Source organism: Chlorocebus sabaeus, chromosome 15, assembly GCF_047675955.1.
Source record: "Chlorocebus sabaeus isolate Y175 chromosome 15, mChlSab1.0.hap1, whole genome shotgun sequence".
Classification (NCBI taxonomy): Eukaryota; Metazoa; Chordata; class Mammalia; order Primates; family Cercopithecidae; genus Chlorocebus; species Chlorocebus sabaeus.
Window position 1 is genome coordinate 83,083,085 of NC_132918.1, and position 20,891 is coordinate 83,103,975.

General features: G+C 41.5%; 1 long non-coding RNA gene across 1 annotated transcript; it reads right to left on the minus strand.

The window, feature by feature from the left end:
* Positions 1 to 228: 228 nt before the first annotated feature.
* Positions 229 to 18,057, minus strand: LOC119625668 (uncharacterized). The gene is made up of 3 exons (XR_005241817.2): positions 17,976 to 18,057; positions 8,434 to 8,918; positions 229 to 675 (listed from the first exon to the last, which is right to left on the minus strand). It is a non-coding gene; the product is annotated as an uncharacterized lncRNA (long non-coding RNA).
* Positions 18,058 to 20,891: the final 2,834 nt, after the last annotated feature.

Consider the following 20,891-nt stretch of genomic DNA (forward strand, 5'->3'; position numbering starts at 1 on the left):
TTAAACAAAAAGCCCAACAAAATAATTAAATAAATAAATATATATATATATATATATATATATATATATATATATATATAATCTATCGATGTTAACTATAGTCACCATGATGAGCAATGAATCTCTTGAATTTATTAAAATGTTGTATCCTTTGACCAACATCTCCCCAGTCCCACTCCCTGGCAGCCTCTGAGAATAACCATTTTATTCTCTGCTTCTATGAGTTCAACTATTTTTTTACATTCCACATATAAGTGCCACATTTTCATCTGAAATACCCTTGGGCTCCCAGGCTCCCATGGCCTGGCAGGCTTCAGTGAACCATCCACCTAACCGCCCCACTCCCCTAACACGCATTTGCAACCTCGCTTTAATTACCACCCCCACCTTCTCTAAAGCAGCCAAGATATTTTAAAACCCTTGTTTTGATCTTCTTTGCATATCAGTTACACTATTTCTGAGCATGTTTATTTTTATTTTTATTTTTCCGGTGGTGAGCCCGTTGCTTTGAGCCCTCTGCTCGCACGTTTCCACTTCCTCTCGCTTTCCTGTGCGCGGCTGTGGTCTCCGAGTGTGCCGCTCAGAGTAGGCTGGGTGATTCTCATGGGCCTGTGGCCTTTGATGGAGCCAGGGGAGTAGGTTCTTCCACCACTGGTGCTCCATTGCTCCTGACATCTGCAGAGGCAAGATGCAATTTCAGTTGTGTTTCATTTGTTCCATCTCCCGAGGAAGTAGACCTGACTACTAGTCAGGTAAGGGAAAAAGGGCCCTTTCTTGGTCATGAAAGAGACTGGGGATTTAGTCCAAACTCTGACACTGACCTTGAGAAAATCCTCTTCCCTCTTGGGATTGGACTCAAAATTACTGAAGCTCCCATGTATTCTAATCAACTGTTTTAACAATTAGCTGTTCTAACAATGTGCTTTTCTAACAATTAGCAAAATCATTTTCATATTGAAGATGAGCTTAGGGTCAGCTTCTGAATCAACATGTTGGAGACCCAGGGACGATTGCAGTACTCCATGTTCAAGAAGTGATGACTGAGATTTGCGGGATAAACCATCTCTTTGTGATAGGATCTTGTGAAATGTGTATGATACGACTTGTGAAAAGTCCAAGCTAAACCCTTATCATGATATACATCTAAATTCACATGCTTCCCAACTTTTTTTTATTTTATTTTTGCAGCATACCTAGAACATGGTATTATTTGTACAGCAAACTGGGCAAAAGAACAAGGCCACTCTTGCCCGGTAGCAACCAACTCATTAATTGTGGCTGTGCTGAGCTCTTCCTGGCCACTCCAGAGACTGAAGAGACAATATTTGGGCCCATTTGAGACCTAGATTTGGGAAAGTTCAATTTAAAGGATTAAAACAACTCTTCATCTAACCAGAATAACAAGAATGTTCTGGCCTATAAAAATCACAAAATTCTAGAGAAGGCAAAACAGGTAAGAAAGTGGGTCCTGAATCCAGACCATGGGGTTCAGATAGAGACTCTATCATTTACCAACTCTATGTCTCTGGGAAACACTAAAGCTCAGTTTTTTTCTATCTTTAAAATGGGAATAATAATATTCTCAGCGGCCATAAGACAAAATAAGGTAACGCATTTCAGCACATTCCTTAATAAATATTAGCTATGATTTTGGCTAATGCTAGTCAGGAAATTAAAGATCATTTGGTCCAATCTTCTCATTTAAACAAAGAAGAAACTTTGACTTGATCAAAGTCACACAGCTAATTAGTAGCTGAACTGGGACTAGAACCTAAGTCTTCTGATTTCAGTCCTGTGCTTTTATATACTAAGGGGTATGATACTTCATTCTGTGTTAAAAACATCCGAATTCCTAAGTATGTAGGATGAATTATTTTCCCCCATAAGATATTTGGAAGGTAGGACTCTTCCTATTTGTTTTAAATTAGCTTACCAGTGACTCTGCCTTGAAGCGTGGGCTTGAATGAGATGATTTATCAAACGCTTGCCTCCTATTTCAGGTCGGTAGCCTCCTTGGCTTTGGAAGGCGCAGAAATGGGTACAGTGGTTGTACATCTGCATCTCAGATGCCAAAGGTTTCAGGTCACCAGTACAGAAGTCCCATTTTACATATGAACATACTAAACTGGTTGACTCAGAGCCACACATGTCCAACAGCAAAACAAAAACTAGAACTTGAATCTCCGACTTGATGCTGGTGCCCATTCCATAGATCTCACAAGGAGAAACAGGATTTAAGATTCCCTGTTGCTGTATACTGGCCACTTCCTTCAACCCTATAAACATGCTGACATGCCCTGCGAAGTCAATTATTCATTTAATTGTGCCTTGTTCCTTTCTTTTTTTTCCTACCTCCAGCCACAAAGGTTTGAGGTAATTTATAGGAAGTACAGTAACGAATAATGAAGGGTACATAAAAATAAACTACAATATCTTATAAATAAACCATAGGATATATAGAATTGTGCTTTCCAAAGTGGCAGCCACAAGTCACATGTGTCTATTTATATTTAAATTAATAAAAATTAAATATAGTTAAAATGTAGCTCCTCGGGTTCACAAGCTGCATTTTAAGTGCTCAGTCACCACATGTGGCCAGTGGTTACTTATTGGACATTTCAGATACAGAATATTGCTCATGATTGCAGGAAGATCTATTAGACAGTGCTGTCTAGACAGACAACCAAGTCATATATTCTTACACATTTGCAATAAAGCAGCCAAAATTTTGGCTCTGAACTACGTGTTGGCAAAGCCAAATAAAACAAAGCAAAATCAGTTGTGTCATTATCAATTCCTCAAGGGAAGCAAAGCTTTTCTATCACTTAGACCTAAAAGAATTCCTCCTATGGGGCTTTGTAGAAAAGGCCACCAAGTGACAGAGCAAATAATGTCCTCACAAACCACAAGAGACAAGTTCAATGTATAATTCACTAAAATTCAACTAACACTTCTCGGGTGAGTTTAGGATACTTACCTGGTTCTAAAGAGAGATACCTTAACAACATCAGTCAAGTGAATTTGCTCTACAGAAATGACATTAGAACTGAGGCCTGAATGACAAGATGATGTAGCCATTGTAGATCCAGAAGAAGAACATCCAAACAGAAGGAAAAGTAAGTGAATGTTCTTCATCTCTGAAAGTATTGAGCAAGTTTGAGGGAGAAAAAGGCCAGTGAACTTCGTGGATGAGATTGAGAGTGGAGGGAGATGATGCTGAACAGGCAATTGGGACAGATCATGTAGGGTTTTATAGCTTATGGTGAGAGGGTTTAGCAAAGAGATAAACTTATAATTTATGGCTTTAGAAAGATCAGTCTGGCTACTGCACGAAGAGCTGACTGTAGAGGGAAAAAGTGTGGGCAGGAAGAACATGATAATAGATTGGAATAAGATAGTCAGCAGTGCAGATGGTGAGAAATCGTCTAATTTGACCGTTTCAGGTTTGTAAAGTCAATAGGACTTGCTGAGAGATTACATATAGGGTTTCAGGGAAATAAAGAATATTAGAATGACTCAATTATTTGCATTGAACAAATAGCTAGGAGGCCAGGTAGCACTTACTGTGACAGGGAATACTTGGAGTGGAGGAATTCGGGGTAGAGAAAGACTAAATTAATAGTTTGGTTTGGGTCACAGTTTGCGTGAAGTGCTTATTACATATACAAGCAGAGTTATGGAGTCTGAAGCTCAAGGAGAAGTGTTAGAGACAGAGATTTGAAGTTATCTGCATATAAATGGTATTTTAAAGCCATGGGTCTCAATGAGTTCATCTAAGAAGAGTACAGACAGAATAGAGATAAGAACCCCAGAGCACACCAAAACCTGATGTTGAGGAGAAACAGCCAGACAAGGAGACAGAAAGGTAAGGACAAACCAGGTGAGTGTGGGATCACAAAGCCTAGAGAAGAAAGTGTTTAAAGAAGTATGAAGGATTGACCATGTCCAATTCAGATCAATACTTCAGTTAATTGAATACACGTTGACCTTGGAAACATGTAGGTCATTGGTGACTCTGATAAAGGCTGTTTAAGTGGAGTGATATAGAGTCTGAAGAAAATCAGAGCAGAGTTGAGGAGAGAATGGGAGCTAAAGAAGTGGAGACAGGAAATGTAGATCTTACTTTTAAAGTTTTTTTTTTTTTTGTGAAGGCATCAGAGAAACGGGGTGGTCGCTAAAGGGACATGTAGGGCCAAGGGAGAGCTGGGGTTTTTTAAAATTTTATTTTTAGTAGTTGTTATAAAGGCATATTTGTATGCTGATGGGATAGATGTAATGGAACATCAGAAATTGATGTTGTAAGGGAGAAGCGTAGGAAAGGAGATGGGATCCAGAGGACAAATGGAAGGGTTGGCCTTAGAAGCTATGCCACTTCCTCCACTATAATAAGAGGAAGGCAGTGTATGTGGGCACAGATGCAGGTGGGTTAAGGAAAAATGCAATAACTCTCCTCTGCTAGCAAAAAGGAAGGTCATAATCCCAGGGCATGGGATATGTACAGCATGGTGGATATTCAAGTAGGGAGCTAAAGGTTTGAAAGAGTTGACCCAGAGAATGAAAAGTGAATTTTCTAGAAGCATCATAGGATCCTCTGGCACGGTCTGTTTCAGGTTTGTGATCAAGAATTTAAAGTGAACTGATCAGCACGGTTTACAATGTTCTGAACAACAGTCTACTGTTTGGGTGCAAGCAATGGAGGAATTAGAAGATATACATTTCACCAGGATTGCAGTTTTGCCAGGTACAATAAAGGGGAAGGCAGCAGGGGAATGGCGGGTATTGGAAGGACAGCGTTTATGGCACAGAGTAGAGTGAGTTAAGTTTGGAATAAGGGTTAAGTCTACCCAGTAACACAACATCACTGGGCTCCACACATATCCAAAGTGTCTGCCTGGACCCATCAGTATACCAAGAATTTTCCTTCCCTCCACAAAAGAAGCTCACTACTGACTTCACCTGGTGCCTGCCACATCTAGAATCCCCTTTCAGGGTTTTTCAGCCAATTAGGAACTGAGTGTTGGGCACCAAACTGGGTAGAAGAGGCACTCCTGAGCGTACACAGACTTGCAACGGAGTCTCAACACATTATTTAGACCTAAGAGGCTGTGTGGCTGGCAGGAAAATACCCTACACACGCAGAGAGAAGACCTGGGTTTCATCAGTTTCTGTGGCTTTTACCAAATGAGAAAGTTTTTTTCATATCCTGAGCCTCTATTCCCTCTCATCATAACTCTGGCCTGGGCTTAAATTACAGCTGCTTATACAGATCTGATGCGATGGTAAATGTACAACCATTTTCAAGTATAGGGAATTATGGAGATGTGAGAAATTACATTGTTATTATGACTCTGAAAGGGGGTACCAAATGCAAATCTAAGGCATTTACTGGTGTGAGATTGATTTCAAATGTCAGCTAATATAGGTCACCATGGCTTATAAGCAATTTGCCTTAAAATTAGAAACTTATGAAATGCTTAAGATGAAAGGCAGTGCATTTCAAAACAGAGGCAATGGGAAGCAAATTTCTCTCTTTTTTGTGCAACATCCTATGAACCCATGGTTCTCACAGGCCCAGGATATTGCTGCAGTTGGCAGCCCGGTGTATTTTGAACAGCACAGCACTAATCCCTGGGTGACTCTGTAATCCTGAGTGAGTCACTTTACCTTTGGAGGCCTCAGTCGTCTTCTCTGTAAGGTGGGAAGAATTGCACTGCCTCCTTTTCCACTTACAGGGTACCCAGAAGATCGTTTTTTTTTTTTTTTTTAAAGGAAAAAAAGAACTGAGAAATACTCTTGGTTACTCTGCAAAGAGGTTGGTGTAAATGTAAAGTGTCACTATTATTAAGTGTGAGGCGATCTTTCCCACCCCCATCGTGTCCCAGCGTTACAATGTGAGCTGTGTGACAGGCTATTTTTAAATTCCCATCTCTGGAAGCATATGGTCCTGCACAGTGCCAAAAAGAGAAAAATGACCTGCTTCAGTTTGTTTGCTTGTTTGTTTTGATCTGATGGAACATTTTCTATGATCCTGCTAAAAGTTGTTCTTTCTACTTTAAACTTTTAAGGTGAGTGCTAAAGATTTTCTATAGCATGGTCTGAAACACACCGTGGCACTATAACTTGCTTAGACAATGGTAAGAGGTCATCCCAGGGCAATGGGGTATTTATACAAATCTTCTTGATTTTTTATCTATCATCTAAGACATTTCAAAAATATATTTTTTTATTTTTTAACAATTTTTATGCTTTTGTTCTCTAATTTTGTGGTAGTTCTGTTTGTTCAGTAGCAGCATTTTTAGGTAATTTTTTTTTTTTTTGCAAATATTAGAGCATTTATTTTATAAAATAAAAGATTCCTTTTCTTTAATGTTACCTACAAAAAAGAAGTTGTTTCAAAGTTTGCCTGACTATTATTTCTTTTGTTTTATGTTTTATTAATATCAATTGCTATTGACTGAAACCCTTTCCCATGACAAATATACAGTGTATGTATTATAAACTTCATTTTTGCAGCCCCCTTTGAACTGACCTAACTTTTACCTCCTCTCCTGTGCTATTTGGCAAGACTATCCTGAACCTTGACAAACTTCCCATTCATTGGATTTGATTTCTGACACCAAATTCCTGGAAAGATATCTATCTGATCAGTTGGAAAAGAAAAGAGATAAAAACACCTATTTCGCAAGTTTCATGGGACCTGACTTTTGTGCAAGAGTAAAAAATTTCCCCAGTTGAGGTAAATAAGGTTCCCACAAACTTTTTTTTCTTTTTTCTTTTCCTTTAAGGTCCAGGATTCAACTCTCTTATCTTTGGGTCAAGTGACAGATAAAACTAGGATTGATGAAGTTTCACGGCTCTTATCCAATGAAAAAGGTAATTTAAAAGGAGGGTGGTAAGGAAAACTCCGAAAGACAGGGCCTGCATCTTCAGCTAAATGATGAAATCAAGAATATGTAAGAGGAGTTTGAAGTGTTCTGTGTGACCCTGGGGGTCAATAAGAAAGCCAATTGAGGAAATTCACAAAAGTGCAAAATTAAAAAAACTTACAAAGTTACAGACATATCCAACATTGGGAAGCTCTTCTTTAAGCGGCGGTGACCAAACTCTCCAGCAATTGATGCACTCATGCTGCACCCATAAAGACCTTCTGCAGGCCAGGGCACAGTGGCTCACACCTGTAATCCTGGAACTTTGAGAGGCCGAGGCTGGTGGATTGCTTGAGGTCAGGAGTTCGAGACCAGCCTGGCCAACATGGTGAAACCCTGTCTCTACTAAAAATACAAAAATTAGCTGGGTGTGATGGCGCATGCCTGTAGTCCCAGCTATGTCAGGAAGTCGAGGCACGAGAATTGCTTGAACCTAGGAGGTGGAGGTTGCAGTGGGCCGATCATGCCACCGCACTCCAGTCTGGGCAACAGGGTGAGACCTTGTCTTAAAAAAAAGACCTTCATCTTCTGTATCTACTTTATCACCTGGCATCATCTCACCTCCTCCAACTTCTCCACACCATTAATGATCTCCCCCTCCTCTGTACTCCTAGGGGGTTCAGAAGCTCTGGGCACCATTTAAATAGTAAGTACTTCACAGATTTGAGGTGTTATATATCTGTTTTCAGGGGATGTGTCTTGGTCTCCCAACAATGAGTTGTAAGTTCCTGGAGGGTAGGGACTATGTCTTACATTTCTTTTGAACTCTCTTGGTGCTTAGCACCTTGTTGGGCACAGAAGAGTAGCAACACTCCTTCACACTCATGGCAGGCTTTAGCGTTTCCAAAGCACCTCCACCTGCCATTCATGTCATGTTCCCAACAACTAAGTGTTGTCCGCAAGGCAGATAATGAATAGTATCTGATGGGTGAGGAAACTGAGGTTCAAAGAGCTCATTACACCTGCAAGTGCAACAGAATTTATAGTCCAGTGCTCTCCCAGCAATAACCATTAAATGAGTAGATAAAGAGCAGATCCTGTGGTTCAAAACTGTGTGGGTAGCCAAAGGGATGCGGCCATGTATTTGGCTACATGCCCTGTCATGTTGATGTAGATTGACTTCCAATACAGGCTAGAGAATTCGCTTTGTGTGGAGGGACTCAGTCTGAGTGACACATGGTCCATGTCTCTTTGACTCTGGGCATGTTCTGCAAATGAGATGAGATTCCAATAAGAACCAAGAATGTTTTGGGATGTGTTTCTATGGAAGCCTAGATAGAGATCAGTAACCTCAGACATCGCTCTGGGCAACTTCCGGGCCTGTCCATCTCCAGGCATCTAGAAATCTGTGCCCAAGGCAGACAGAAAAGATAAGGGCCTGGAAGAAGCCTTAGGCACCAATTGGACCTCAGTGTTCTTTACTTCTTTAACTGCTAAATTCACCCAATCACATTTAAATAAATTTTATAAGACTTTGAAAATGTGTTTCTGTTCCTCTAGAAATTACCTCTAAATTTTCTAGTATAAACGTCTGCCAGCTTTGTTCAGCCAAGTTCCTTTCCCCCTCTTTTCTTTGACAATGAAAGCAGCTTTGGTGCCAACGCTCAGAACTGGCAGGTGTTTGATGACACGTGTTCTGTGATAAATGTTTATTACATAAGTTCATTCAAGCTATAGCTACCAGAGCTTTTGAGGCATCATTGCTACTTATCATAAAATTGTCCTTGAAAACTAGAAGCCCAATATATTCCCAAAAGCTCTAATTTTTTTTTTCTTTCTTCTTTTAGGTTCTCTGTGTTCTATCGACGTCTGGTGCAATGGAGAAGTCAGGAGATGGTGCTTGAATCCTGACTCTGTCACAAGCTGGCTGTGTGACCCTGGGAAAGCCACTTCGGTACTCTGAGCCTAGTTGCTCACTTGTAAAATGAGGAGGTGGAAGCTATGATTGCCAGGGTCTCTCTAATTTCTGGCGTGTCCCAATAAGAGGACAAACTGGTGGGAAAAAAAAAGCAATTTCAGTCAAGCAGAAACACATGCTTGCCTTTCCTCACCCAGAATGTGCTTTACATAACCGAATTTGCTTCCTTTTTTACTGGCTTGCCCTCCAGTCAGGAGGCAGGGGAGCAGCACGGCTGGCAGCAGCTTGGAGAGGGTGCGTGTACAGGGATGGATGTGGGGAGGGGATGCTGAGGGAGGCTTTGTTGGCGAGTGAATGAGGTACAGGCACCACGAACTACTAGAACTTTGTCACACTTCTTATTACTGTGATTATGTTATATTAGAATGAAAAGACGCAGGGTATTTAAAGTATAAAAACCTAGAGAAGAACTACTAAGAAACTTCTAGTCCCATGATTATTCTAGATAAAGCATTCAGAAACTTTAGCTATGCAAATTAGATTCGTTTTTGAAGAAAATACTTACATATTAAGAATTTTACAGCTGGGTGCGGTGGCTCACACCTATAATCCCAGCACTTTGGGAGGCCGAGGGGGGGGGTGAATCACCTAAGGTTGGGAGTTCGAGACCAGCCTGGCCAACATGGTGAAACCCCGCCTCTACTAAAAATACAAAAATTAGCCAGGCGTGGTAGAACGCGCCTGTAGTCCCAGCTATTGGGAAGGCTGAGGCATGAGATTCACTTGAACCTGGCAGGCGGAGGTTGCAGTGAGCCGAGATCGTGCGACTGTCCTCCAGCATGGGTGACAGAGTGAGACTCTGTCTCAAAAAAAAAAAAAAAAAAAAATTAAAAATTATCAGCTTGATATTTTTGCCTCCAAAACTTACAACTAGCCCATGTGGAAACATGTTGTAGGTCTTTTCATGCATTAAAGTTTGTACCAAAAAAAGCTCACATACTGTTATTGTCTCCATTTTACAAGTGAGAAAACTGAGATGCTAACAGGCCCAGCACACTGCCAGAAGATTCAAATCACAGGTGGCAATGTTGAGAGTTAACCCAGATCCCCTTGCCTCGGGGTCTGGACCTCTCTCTGCTACTGTGCTCTAAGGCATTCTTCCACACTGCTCCACAGAGAGCTTTCCTTGGCCTCAGGCAGAGAGATGAGTAATTATCTGTAAACCAGAATCAGGGTTTATCTCTCTGCTGTCTAAAGTACTAATGTACAATCACAGACTATTAGAGCAGTAAAGTTCCCTAGATATAATCTAAGCTTTTTTCCTCAGCGGAGTACTTCAGTGGTACTCTCCGGTGCTTTTGGACAAGTTGGTGGCAAAATCAGCACTGAAATCCCTTAACTCCCACTTTATACTGTTTATGAGAGTTGGCATTAAAAAACAAAGTGAAGCCAGGCACGGTGGCTCACGCCTGTAATCCCAGCACTTTGGGAGGCTGAGGCAGGTGGATTGCTTGAGGCCAGTTCAAGACCAGCCTGGCCAACAGGATGAAACTCCATCTCTACTAAAAATACAGACATTTCTGGGTGTGGTGGCACACACCTGTAATCCCAGCTACATGAGAGGCTGAGGCAGGAGAAACACTTGAACTGGGAGGCAGAGGTTGTGGTGAGCTGAGATCGTGCCACTGTACTCCAGCCTGGGGGACAAAGCAAGACTGTCTCAAAAAAAAAAAAAAAAAAAAATCAAGCAAACAAACAACAACAACAAAACAAAGTGATTTAGAAGATCAACCACTAAATAAATAGAGTATCAGGAATTATTTTTTTCAAGTCACGTAATAATCCTGCTGGCCAGGATTGGACAGAGTTAACTTTTGCCTCAGTTTCTTCAGTGATTTTCATTGCCAACCTTACCAATATCATGTAGAGGGACTGAGGCAGAAAAAACTGTTACTGCCTATGAGTCATCCATTCTTGACCTTCAGCATGTTTTGAAAATGTGTTGTGAAATGCTTCACAATCAATAATTCCATCACCAGGCAGTATGAGGCTGGGAGTTATGCAACAGGCGGAACAGGGTATTACTGCTACATCATTCAGGAGACTTCAAATTTCTGTTGTGGGCAGAACCTTCAGCAGGACCTAAAGACACAAAGTCCCCATAAAATTAAAAAAAAAAAAAAAAAAAAAAAAAACAGAAACAAAGAGAGGATGGAAGACAGAGGAGAAGTGAACATAGACTTCTTTCCTTGCATTGGATCGGTAAAGTGGGACAAGCAGCTAAGTGTAGATACTCTCAAGCTAGCATGTCTGTTCTTTTCTGTCAATGGCTAAGTTATACTCCAGTGTTACACTGCTGCGATGCAACTCTTCTCTGCGCCCTAGACAGTGGCTTCATCTCCAGATATTGCAAGTGTCCTAGGTGAAGGAGGTAGCTAGTACAAGGGAAAGGAGCACAGAATAAGGAGGTAAAGACCCAGTTCAAGTCCCTGGCTGCCACTTACAGACCTATGACACTGAGAGTGGTCACATCACCTGTCAGATCTCCAGGACCTGCTGTCCTCTCAAGGGTAGATAACATCTGCCCCATAGATTCTACACAGTTCAGAAGTGATGAGGGATGTGAAAACACGTTACAAACTACCCAAATGCAAGGGACTATTAGTAGAAACCATGAATCTGATTTTGCAAGCTCAGATAGAAGGAGTCTCCCATTTAAAGATGGGCACTGGGGTGTGACTTGTGGTTAGAGGCAAAATCAACGCCTGTGCCATGCAGGTGACAGAGGAGAATTTTCAAACTCCAATTTGTGCCAGTCACTATTAGCTATAAGCAGCAGGGTGCTGGAAAATGTTTAACTGGTTCTACAGTGGCGAAAAAGCCCTAAATTATAGGTTTTGCTGACTTCTGTGGTATAAATACTTGCACCATGGCACATTCAAGCTATCAATGTGACATCAATAACCATGGAGTGAGGAAAAGATGCCACCACTGTCTCTCCCATTTCTGCAAGTCAACATACCACGGGAAACTTTTCTAGAGGCTTAGGATGCTGTAATGAACTTCGCAAGCCTTCTTGACATACGGGACTCAAGTTTTAACATTCAGCCACAAGCGTCTGCTCGAATAATTCAGAAATGGAAATTCTTATTTTTATGGACATCACTGAGCCCTAAAATACAGTTCTAACATCCTTAGTAATGTTCTTTTCAAATCTGATGACTTGAGGGATCAGCAAGCATAGTGTAATCTGGCACAGCATGAAAATGGAGTCAAAATCTTAGATCGGGCAGTTGCAGTCCTATCTGTGCGAGCCTGCACAAGTCACCTGCCATTTCTCAATCTCAGTTTCTTCATCTACAAAATGGGAAGAGCCCTGGTTTTTCCCGCTTCCAGGGCTCCTGTGAGATCAAATGAAAAAATGCAAGTGCAAGAGTTTCGAGGACAGCAAAATCCTGTTTGCCTTTGAATTATTAATCTGACTTGCTTAAAAGTTGATTACTAGACTATCCATGCTGTGCTAGGCAAGCCCTGCACAGGAACTTGAGTCCTCTATCTACAGCGCAAGCTCATACCATGTCTCTGCTCAGTTCAGTCAGGCTCAGGCAGGGCCTACGTGACACAGAGTGAATGTCCCCTAAGGCCTGTGGAGTAGCTCTATTGCATTGGGCCTAGGCGCATCCAAAACTGCTTTTTCCCACAAACTTTCTCAACAAGTAACTTGTGGAGGGTAAAAACGTGATCCAGCCCAGGCACCATCATTCTAGGGCTTTACCATTATCCCTGAAGAGCTGGGCAATGGACTATGCTCAAAAATTTTCCCCAACCAACTTTGAGGCCATATTTGAGGCCAGGGTCTGTTGGTGGGGGTGCCTGGGGAGTCTGCATTTTAAACAAGCACCCTAGTTAATTCAGTTACAAGCAGGACTTGGTCAAAAAAAAAATTATATGGTATGAAACTTGATGGAGCAGAACAAGGAAAGGATTCTCCATTGCTTCTCTGCCAGGTACTTGATAGAAAGCAATACTTTTTGAGGGAAATCCTGGCTGTGCAGGGAGACACCTTTATAATCCACTTCCTTATCAGGCTTCTTTCTTTCCTTCATGCAGTATCACTGCCCCTAGCTACCCAAACACACAAAGGATGGTTAAAATATACAGTTGTGCCTAGGTTGGGCACACAGAATGCCAGCCACTGAGGCTTCTGTGAACAGCATAGCCACTCACTGTCTGCCATCCAGCACCCACCCAAGGCCAGCACAGAGAGATGATTTCAGAGAGGTTTGTCTAAAGCACTGTCTATCCACCCAGTCCTTTATATATCCTAAAGGAAAAGGTCTGTTGATCAACACAACACCTATTGATTCTGTATCACCAGTTAACATATCCTAAAGACAACCTTATTGCTCCATGTACAACATTATTCTATCTTTCATCTGCCCATTTAGTCCACAAATACTTATCAGGCTCCAACTATGTCAAGCACGTATATAGAGCTGGAAATCTAGGATGAATGAGGTTCCATTCCTGTCTTTGAAAAGTTAGTCTTGGAGGATTCAGAAACTAAGCAAACAGTTGCAGCACCATGTGGTAAGTATAACTGAGACTTACACAGGTATTGGGGCATACAAAGGAGGGAAAACCACACTATGGTGGCTGTTGGAAGGGGATCAGGAAAGCTTCCCAGAATAGAAGGGGACCAGGTTTGCAAAGGTGGCAGGAGTTCTAGACAGAAGTACTAGCCCGTGCAAAACACGGCCACAGGGGCAGCAATGTGAACCGGGGGAGCAAGTAGCGCACGTTACTGAAACAGAGAATTCGTCAGGGGTGTGGCAGCAGATCAGACTGAAAACCAAGCAGGTGAAAGTCTTCATCTGCCAGGCCACGAGTTTAGATTTCACCTTGAAAGCAATGGGCAGCCTTTTCAGAAAGATAAGATTTGCATTTTTTATAGATGAGTTTGTAGAGAGGTAGTGTAGAGAACAAGTTGAAATAACAAGAAAGCAAGTTAAGAAGTCATTGAAACAGCCTAGGTGAGAGATGACAGGGACCAGAACTGAAGCAGAGGTGTTGGAGGTGAAGAGGAGAGGAAGGATTTGGAATAAATCAAGGAGATAGCGTCTCTAGGATTCACTAGGTGTGGGCTGGCGGTTGGGGTGGAGTCGCCTAAACAACCTGAAATTTTCTGACAGGGACAGCTTGTGTGTGTGATGCTTTAACCAAGATAATAAACGCAGGGAGAGGAACCAATTTCAGAAAGAAGTTAATGAATGCAGTTTGGAATGTGTTCAATTTTGGATGACTCTGAAATATCAAAGTGAAAAAATTTAGTAGTTAATATGAGTTTGCAGTTCAAAACAACGAATGAGATGGAAATATAAGAACTTTTTTTCATTAGATGTAAAACTCTTGCTAAAGACATATTTATTACTCTTCTAATGAATGTACTCAGATAATGTACTCAGTGATAAATTCATTTTCAAAATTAATGTTAGGAAAAAATGTCTCTCAAATAATCAGGACACATACTTCAATCAGAAAAAGAATATTATGTAAGTCATCATGTTTACTTTTTTGCCCTGCCTGCTGAGAAGCTCAGTTATATTTCATGCTTAATTGCAGTAAATACACCAAGCCTTACAACATAACACATTGACTTTCTTGCTATTGTTCTAGTTGTATCTTTTTATTTGTGATGTAACATCCCATCGCATGTCCTGTATATTGAAAGCTGCCTCTATTTCTCTCTGGTAACAAAAAGTATGTATGTTTTCACTTGACATTATTAAGTTAAGGTTGAGCCCTATTTATTTCAAATATTTTTAAGGGTCCCAAAAAGAAGCTTTTTTTTTTTACAGTCTATGAGAGTGGCTGTTTTTTCCCCAGATAAAAGAAAATTAAAAAACAACAACAACAACAAAAAAAACCACCCTCTTTGGAAAGGGAATTGATCCTCAGGGACTAGTTAGAGCCAAAGGAGCCAGAAGCTTATAGATCATTACAAAAAGCTAGAGCCATTGACTCAAAAAGAGCACCCAAATGGTATGAGGAACAAAACCTGAGCAGATGAGTTCTGACCCAGTCCCTCTCCTACTTCTCAGCCAAGTGGAACGCTTTACTCCCAAGATGAGGTAGGGTCATGATAAAAATAGCATCAGAGAGGGTTTGAGTAAATTTCTTTCAGGTTATTAAGAGATATTCTTAACCTTAGAGAAAAAAAAGTCATCATCATAATCATTTTTATCATTTAACAATGCCCTTGAATCCATTATCTAACTGAGTCGTCTCCAGTATTCTGAGGGGTAGGTTAGGGCAAGAACTGCCATCATTCACACCTCATAGATCCACATAATCCCACATAATGTTACTTTGGGCCACTTTTAGGAAGCATATATCAAGCTGAGCTTACTTTCCTTTATTAAGATTATTCACAGTTATGAAAGTAGATTAACAAGGCCTGGTGCGGTAGCTCACACCTGTAATACCAGCAGTTTGGGAGGCCGAGGTGGGCGGATCACCTGAGGTCAGGAGTTCAAGACCAGCCTGGCCAACATGGTGAAACTCCCTCTCTACCAAAAATACAAAAATTAGCTAGGTGTGGTGGTGGGTGCCTGTTAATCCCAGCTACTTGGGAGGTTGAGGCAAGAGATTTCCTCGAACCCGGGAGGTGGATGGTGCAGTGAGCTGAGATCATGCCATTGCACTCCAGCCTGGGCAACAGAGTGAATCTCAGTCTCAAAAAAAAAAAAAAAAAAAGTATAATAACAAGGGCAAATGATATGCCCAGGAGGATTTATTATCCCCATTTCACCGATAGAAAAACTGAGACTCAGAGACATGCAATAACAAGTTGTGCTCCCTCTTAGCTGCCTTGGTAGAGTTAAAAAAGGAAACATGGAGACCATGTGTTCCTGGATGTTCCCCCATGGAGCCCAGCAGCTTTGGAATCCTCTCGAGCTTTCAGGAGGAGCCCCTACTTCAGGCTTCAACAGCTCATTTACTGGCATAGTGAGATGCTAATGATAGAAACCACCAAATGGACAGTTTTAACTAATCTGACTTCCCCCTTCACTAATGACTGCAGCCACTTTGTCCCACAAAATCAATAGTGGGTTAGAACCCCTTCTTTCCTTCTGGTAGAATTCACCTGCCTCTGGTTTCATCAGCCAAGAGGCCTGAGAGCAGCCAATCAATAAAGCAGCAATCAAAGCCATTTTTAAAGGAGTTGATGAAATTAAGAACATTGGGTTTTATTAAGCCAGGTCCAGAAGACCGTCTTAGCTATGAGACCTCACGCAAGTCATTTCACCTCCCTGTGTCTTAACTTCCATCTGAAAAATGGGTCGAAAATAAGCCCTGTCTGACTCACCACGTAGACTGGTTCTAAGATCACAATTAGGTGTTATTAGCACTTTGTAAATATGTTCGCAGAAGGTGAGGGATACTCAGTCCTATCCATGCAGGAATTTCCAAACACGTAACTCAAGGGGCAGAGAGGTAGCCTAGGAAAAGCAAGGGCCTCGTGGGACACAGACCACTAGCTGTGGCACGTGCAGTGAGGCCTGCATTGTGGTGAGAAGAGAGACGCAGGGATGCCATAAGCAGCCACACAAGATCCCTTTCCACATGCACCCAGGCTGACAAAAGTCACCAGAAAATACAATCAGAAACTCCTTTAAAAGAATCAATTAGTCCAACAATTTTATTCCCTGGGGAAGATAAAATTTACACGCTTCCTCTAATCAATCAATCCCACAAACCTCTTGAAACTTCAGTCGGAAAATTTGCAAACTGCTAAGTAATACACAACTTTCTTTATAGGTGGCAGACTAGAGGTGGAAAGGGAGCATCAGGCTCCTTAATACATGCAAACGAAAACATGTTGGTCTTTAAAGAGTTATGATGAACTCTCGGTTTTTCAGTAGGAGACTAGAATTTTCAAATCATACACAGCAGAACCAGAAAACCTCTTAGAGGCCATTTTCTAGTTTATCCTCCCCCCACCCATTTTACAGAAAAGGAAACTAAAACTCAGAGAGACGTGACCTGCTTCCAGTTACACCACAAGGTAAAATCAGATAAAATCATGAGCTATGTCCCTTTCTGCATTTAACTCAACACACATTTACGGAGCACCGGCCAAATTCTTGCTGGAGAAACAAAGATGGATAAGTCGCAGAATGCATCTTCAAGGAATTCAGAGTCCATTAGGGAGACAGACATATAAGCAGACGATTCCAGCACAGATTGGCATGTGCTATATTAATGATACAGAGTGCTATGGGAATACACAGAATTGGGAGTGGCTAATTCTGCCTGGGGTTGCCAGGAAACTCTCCACCCAGGAGTGGGCATTTAAGTGCATTGACAGAGTGGAAGAGCATTTCAAGCAAAAGGAAAAGAGTGAACCAAAGCAAGGGGACGGGAGAGAACACAGCTTGTGTGGAAAGCCCCACACAAATAGTTTGAAACAGCTGGAGAGTTTATAGAAGGTGCTGCAAAACCACCTCATGGGATGTCACTAGGTCACAGCTGCCACCCTCCACCTCATTTGGCATGCTCCCTGGGGCTATGGCCTGTGTCCACCTAATGGACCAGTATAACACCTGGCCAAGTGCCGATGGCATGGTGGGTCTTAATGAATTCCCTTTGAAGATGAGAGGACTGTGAGGGAGAAAAGAATTTGCCACTCAAGTGAGTCAACTGGAACGGAAGGTGTGTCCTGGCTTCTGAGTCCTAGCACTCTGACTGGTTGACCAGACAGCCGAGGTCACCTCCCCTGGGGCCACAGGGTTCTACTTGGGAACATCAAGTCTTTTTTCAGCAAGTTGTTCCTAAGCCACAACACTTCTGGCTTACCCCCTGCCTTTGTAGTTTTACCAACATAATTGATCCCAGGGCTCGGTTTCTTCCATACCCCTTGGTTTCCTAGGGAGTGAGGATATACGCAGGCCTCCTCGGAGCTGCAGCACAGCCCAGGCCTCCTGGGGGAGAGCACGGAGGGATATGTAAGAGGCAGACATAAATAGTCTTGCACTGCTGCAGTCATCCTTTTGGGTGCTCTGAGCTTCCTGTCCTGAGCTAAGATTTTCCTCTGGGGTTAGCTGAGGCACAGAAAGATAAACAAAGCTTTAAAGTGACTCTCCTTATTGGAAAGCTACAAGCACTTGCAAGATACCATTTTTTCCTACCTTCTGATGAGCATGTCTAGGCTTCCCATCATCACACCCCATGAAGACTCCGTAAGGTGTGTATGGGAAGAGGAGAGACCACTTGCGTATGAGACGTCTTTCAAGTGCCCTCCCACATATGCTAGGTCTACAAAATGTCAAAACAGCCAGGCAAATCATGCCAGGATTCATCATGGCAGGGAGAAACCAGTCACCCTGATATTCACCATTGAGCAGCCCAAACAACCCTTAATGACTAAGGTTTTTTCCACTTACACCTGGTTCTTTTGCTTTCACCACACAATTGTGTTAGCAAATGAGATCCTTGAGTAAGCAAAACAGGTCCTTCACTGATTCTCTTGTAAAAACACATTCCATATCCTACTACAGATATTCAGAGCCGAGGAGCATTCATTCACCTAGGTTTTTCAAAACACGCCTCCAAGCCATTTTCACCATGTAGTTGCTATGATCTGAAAAATCAAGTGCGTGCACAAGCAGGTAGCCAATGACTTGCGAGAGAAGGATAACTGGGCAATGAACAAAATTAAAAGCAAGTCACAGATGCAGAAAATACACTTACAATTTATGAAACTGGATTAGTACCCAGAATACAGGAGGAAGAAAATTCTACACATCCATAAGGAGAAAAAAAAAATAGAAATAAATGATCAGACTATATCAACATGGAAAACTCTGAAAAGGAAATAATCCTAAAAGAAATGGAAAGATGCTTAACTTCACTAATATTCAAAGAAATGCAAAATAAAAAAATTAGGAGATGTCGTTTCAGACCCATCAGTTTGGCGAAAATTTTAAAAGTTGGACACATGAAATGTTTGACATGATAAAGCAATGATAAAACATGTGGACTCTGATGATAGGAGTGTAAATTAGTAAAGCCATTTTGGATAGAAATTTGGCAATATCTATCAAATTTGAGATTTAGTATACCTTATATCTTAGCAATTCCACTCTTGGTATATAACCAAGAGAAGTTCTTGCATACATACATAAAAATATGTATTTAAGAGAATTGTTTTTAAAAGAAAAAAGTAATTTAAAAGTTCATTAGTAGGAAAAGGCTTAATAAATTGTGATACATTCATATGCAGGGATATTATATAGAATTTAAAGTGAATGAACTGAAATTAATGTACCAATATTGATACATCTAAAATAATGTTGAATAAAAAAGCAATTTTTAGAATAAATCAATATTATTCATGCAAATTTTAGTAACATGAAGTAATACTACGTGTTGTGTTGTACACATACTTATGGAGTAAATCTACCAAACATGGACAGGACAGATGCATACATCTTTGAGATGGTAGTTATTCTGGGAAGGAAGGAAAAGTGCTGGAAGGAGGCAAGCTACAAAGGACACAGTTATTTTAGGATTTCGCTTCTTTAAAAAGTTGAACCAGGTATAAGGATATGTTAGCATTCTCAAAAGTCACGGTGGTGGGAATATAAATGTAAGGGTCAGTATAAGTTAGGTTTTGCTGCAATAACAAAAACCCAGAATCCCAAAGGCTTAAAAGAGCAAAGATTTCTTTTTTTATTTCGCACATTGCAGGTTGGCAGAAGGCACTGCTTGTTGTTGCCACTTAGGGACCAAGGCTGACGGAGCAGTCACCACCTCCTTGCTAGCAGCTGCACCAGAAGGAAAGAGAGAGCAATTACATGCTCCAGACTGGAAGTGACACACGTTGTCTCCTTTCACAGCTAAGTGGCCCAGACTAGCACCTGGCTTTACCTTGCTCAAGGGGCCAGGAGTACAATTCTACCATGTTCCCAGAAATGGAAAGAACTGGAAATATTTAGCTAACAGAGTGAAACTTCATTATGGTAGGTGTTTGTTACAGTACTTGTCATCCTTTTTTACATGTTTGGATTATGCTTCATATTTTACACAATATGAAAAAAAAAAAAGCCCTGGTTTTTAAATCAGGAAGGGTAAGTTTCAGTCTGAGAAATGGAAGGTGAAAGAGTCAGTGGGTGGCAGATAGCAGTGGACAGAGGTTGTCAGTCCCATAGATTTGCCTATTCCCAGGCCTGTCTCCATGATTGTGATATCCACAATGATGCTGCAATTATCCCTTCTTCAGAAATGCATGTCCATGTAAATGACTCCAAGCAGGTTGACCTTTGCTTTTGTTTCTATCCACTGAGGCTGAGTAGCCAATAGGAACCCTGATACAAAGAGATGTGGTACGCAGAGCATGGATATAATGTCCAAAGACTTCACAAAGTCAGTCCCAGCTCTGCCACTCACACTTCCTGTCACCTTGGGCAAATTGCCATAGTGCCCGTGTCTGTTTTCCTCCTCTGTAAAATGGGTATAACAATGACACTAAGTCTCTGAATAGTTGTGATAAACAAATGAAGTATGTAAAGTGTTTTGTAACTGTAACGTGCTGTACAGAAGGTCACTGTTACTAAAGACCTAAATTTCACTGCAAGGGAAGCCTCAGTCTAGATTTACATTTCTGGCCGACAATGACTCACACAACTTCCTTCACCAGAGCCACCTGGTTGACAAAATAGACCCAGGCATCATTCTGTGGTCCAACTACTTAAAGAATCTATTGATTTCCCCTTGCGAAAGTGAGTCTGGGAGCAGGGATTAAGCATTACTGCAGATTCCCCAGGGAGAATAAAGGGAGAGGCTATGATTCCTATGAACACGGCCTGAATGGGGAGATGCTCTAGGCCTAGAATGAAGCCTGGGTCTCTGGGACCCATGGAATATTGGAGCTGGAAAAGCACACAAGGGAAACAGTGACCTTTCCCACCATTTTTGGAATGAAGAAACTTAGGCCAGGAGGGGCAAAAAGGATGGCCCTTCTCAAACAGTAAGAGAAAGAGAATCAAGAGATCTGGGATTTATCCTGGGATCTTCTATTAACTCAGAGCAAGCCCCTTTTTGCC